The sequence below is a fragment of the Pinus tabuliformis genome, chromosome 1_1 (assembly GCF_031772625.1).
Source record: "Pinus tabuliformis cultivar Carrire ecotype Pingquan chromosome 1_1, CPIR1, whole genome shotgun sequence".
Classification (NCBI taxonomy): Eukaryota; Viridiplantae; Streptophyta; class Pinopsida; order Pinales; family Pinaceae; genus Pinus; species Pinus tabuliformis.
Window position 1 is genome coordinate 614,949,134 of NC_142297.1, and position 3,826 is coordinate 614,952,959.

A 3,826-nucleotide genomic window follows, 5' to 3' on the forward strand; every position below is an offset into this window, starting at 1 on the left:
TTTGCCCGACTCGCCCTTGTAGCTTCATTTCGGTCCCAAAATTGTTCAGGCGGGTCGTTTGAGGGCGTCCGTGTGAACTCGTTCGGGCGAGGGCGCGCCTGGGCGAATGAGCCCGTATCAAAAATGCTAAGTTGTGACCCGAGGTTGGCTTTGTGCACGTTTGTACAACTCGTTTGCCCAGATCTCCCTTGTCACTTCGTTTCGGTCGTTCAGGCAGGTCGTTTGAGCGCGTCTGTGTGAACTCGTTCGGGTGGGTCGTTCGGGTGAGGGCGCGCCCGGGCTAACGAGCCCATATCCAAAAATGCTATGTTGTGACCCGAGGTTGGCTTTGTGCATGTTTGTGTAGTTCTTTTGCCCGGCTCTCCCTTGTCGCCTTGTTTCGGTGGTGCGGGCGCCCACGTAAATTCGTTCGGGCGGGTCATTTGAGGGCATCCAAGTGAACTCGTTCGGGTGGGTCATTCGGGAGAGGGCGTGCCCGGGTGAATGAGCCCGTATAAAAAATGCTAATTTGTGACCCGAGGTTAGCTTTGTGCACGTTCGTGTAGCTCATTTTCCCGGCTCTCCCTTGTCGCTTCGTTTCGGTTGTTCGGGCGGGTTGTTTGAGGGCGCACTTGTGAACTCGTTCGTGCGGGTCATTCGGGTGAGGGCGTGCCCGGGCGAATGAGCCTATATCAAAAAATGCTAAGTTGTGACCCGAGGTTGGCTTAGTGCACATTCGTATAGCTCGTTTTCCCGGCTCTCCCTTGTCGCTTCGTTTCGGTTGTTCGGGCGCCCAAGCGAAATCGTTCGGGCGGGTCATTTGAGGGCATCCGTGTGAACTCGTTCGGGTGGGTCGTTCAGGTGAGGCCACTCCTGGGTGAACGAGCCCGTATCAAAAAATGCTAAGTTGTGACTCGAGGTTGGCTTTGTGCATGTTCATGCAGCTCGTTTGCCCAGCTCTCCCTTGTCGCTTCGTTTCGGTCATTCGGGCGCCCATGCAAAATCGTTTGGGCGGGTCGTTTGAGGGCGTCTGTGTAAACTCGTTCGGGCAGGTCGTTCGGGCGAGGGCACGCCCGGGTGAACATGCCCATATCAAAAGTGCTAAGTTATGACCCGAGGTTGGCTTTGTGCATGTTCGTGAAGCTCGTTTTCCCGGCTCTCCCTTGTCGCTTCGTTTCAGTCGTTCGGGCGGGTCGTTTGAGGGCGAACATGTGAACTCATTCGGGCGGGTCGTTCGGGCGAGGGCGCGCCCGGGCGAATGAGCCCGTATCAAAAAATGCTAAGTTGTGACCCGAGGTTGGCTTTGTGCACATTCGTGCAGCTCATTTGCCCAGATCGCTCGGTCATTCGGGCGGCCATGCAAAATTGTTCGGGTGGGTCGTTCGGGCGACGGCGCGCCCAGGCGAATGAGCCTGTATCAAAAATGCAAAGTTGTGACCTGAGGTTGGCTTTGTGCACGTTCGTGCAACTCGTTTTCCCGGCTCTCCCTTGTCGCTTCGTTTCGGTCGTTCGGGCACCCATGCAAAATCGTTTGGGCGGGTCGTTTGAGGCCGTCCGTGTGAACTTGTTCGGGTGGGTCGTTCGGGTGAGGGCACGCCTGAGCGAACGAACCCATATCAAAAAATACTAATTTGTGACCCGAGGTTGGCTTTGAGCACGTTCGTGTAGCTCATTTGCCCGGCTCTCCCTTGTTTCTTTGTTTCGGTCGTTCGGGCACCCATGCAAAATCGTTCGGGTGGGTCATTTGAGGGCGTCCGCGTGAACTCGTTCCTGCGGGTCATTCAGGCAAGGGCGCGCCTAGGCGAACGAGCTCGTATAAAAAATGCTAAGTTGTGACTCGAGGTTGGCTTTGTGCATGTTCATGAAGCTCGTTTGCCCGGCTCCCCCTTGTCACTTCATTTCGGTCATTTGGTCGGGTCGTTTGAGGGCGTCCATGTGAACTCGTTCGGGCGGGTCGTTTGGGCGAGGGTGTGCCCGGGCGAACCAGCCCGTATCAAAAAATGCTAAGTTGTGACCCAAGGTTGGCTTTGTGCATGTTCGTGCAGCTCGTTCGCCTGGCTCTCCCTTGTCGCTTCGTTTCGGTCATTCGGGCACCCATGCAAAATCGTTCAGGTTGGTCATTTGAGGGCGTCCGTGTGAAGTCGTTCGAGTGGGTCGTTCGGGAGAGGGTGCGCCCGGGCGAACGAGCCCGTATCAAAAATGCTAAGTTGTGACCCAAGGTTGGCTTTGTGCACTTTCATGCAACTCCTTTGCCCGGCTCTCCCTTGTCCCTTTGTTTCGGTCGTTCGGGAGGGTCGTTTGTGGGCGTCCGTGTGAACTCGTTCGGGCGTGGGCATGCCCGGGCGAACGAGACCGTATCAAAAAATGCTAAGTTGTGACTCGAGGTTGGCTTTGTGCACGTTCGTGTAGCTTTTCTGCCTGGATCTCCCTTGTCGCTTCATTTCAGTCGTGCGGGCGCCCACGTAAATTCGTTCGGGCGAGTCGTTTGAGGGCGTCTGTGTGAAGTCGTTCGGGAAACAGCGCGCCCGGGCGAACAAGCCGGTATCAAAAAAGCTAAGTTGTGACCCGAGGTTGGCTTTGTGCATGTTCGTGCAGCTCGTTTTCCCGGCTCTCCCTTGTCGCTTCGTTTCGGTCGTTCGGGCGGGTCATTTCACTACGCGCTTGTGAACTCGTTTGAGTGGGTCGCTCAAGCGAGGGCATGCCCAAGCGAACGAGCCCGTATCAAAAAATGCTAAGTTGTGACCAGAGGTTGGCTTTGTGCATGTTCGTGCAGGTCGTTTTCCCGGCTCTCCCTTGTCGCTTCGTTTCGGTCATTCGGGCACCCATGCAAAATCATTCGGGCAGGTCGTTTGAGGGCGTCCGTGTGAACTCATTCGGGCGGGTCGTTTGGGCGAGGGCGCACCCAGGAGAATGAGCCCGTATCAAAAAATGGTAAGTTGTGACCCGAGGTTGGCTTTCTGCACGTTCGTGCAACTCGTTTGCCCGGCTCTCCCTTGTCGCTTCGTTTTGGTCGTTCGGGCACCCATGCAAAATCGTTCGGGCGAGTCGTTTTAGGGTGTCCGTGTGAACGCGTTCGGGTGGGTCGTTAAGGAGAGGGCGCGCCCGGGCGAACGAGCCCGTATTAAAAATGCTAAGTTGTGAACCGAGGTTTGCTTTGTGCACGTTCGTGCAGCTTGTTTGCCCGGCTCTCCCTTGTCCCTTCGTTTCGGTCGTTCAAGCGGGTCGTTTGAGGGCGTCCGTGTGAACTCGTTCGGGTGGGTCATTCAGGAAAGGGCGTGCCCGGGCAAATGAGCTCGTATCAAAAAATGAGTTGTTACCCGAGGTTGGCTTTGTGCATGTTCGTGCAGCTCGTTTTCCCGGATCTCCCTTGTCGCTTCGTTTCAGTCATTCGGGCGGCCATGCAAAATCGTTCGGGCGGGTTGTTTGAGGGTTTCTGTGTGAACTCGTTCGGGCGGGTCGTTTGGGCGAGGGCGCGCCCAGGTGAACAAGCCCGTATGAAAAATGCTAAGTTGTGACCCGAGGTTGGCTTTGTGCACGTTCGTGTAGCTCATTTGCCCGGCTCTCCCTTGTCGCTTCGTTTTGGTCGTTTGGGCGCCCATGCAAAATCATTCGGGCGGGTCGTTTGAGGGCATCTGTGTGAACTCATTCGGGCGGGTCGTTCGGGTGAGGGTGCGCCCAAGCGAAAGAGCCCGTATCAGAAAATGCTAAGTTGTGACTTGAGGTTGGCTTTGTGCACGTTCGTGCAACTCGTTTTCCCGGCTCTCCCTTGTCGCTTCATTTCGGTCGTTCGAGCGCCCATGCAAAATCGTTCGGGCAGGTCGTTTGTGGGCATCCGTGTGAACTCGTT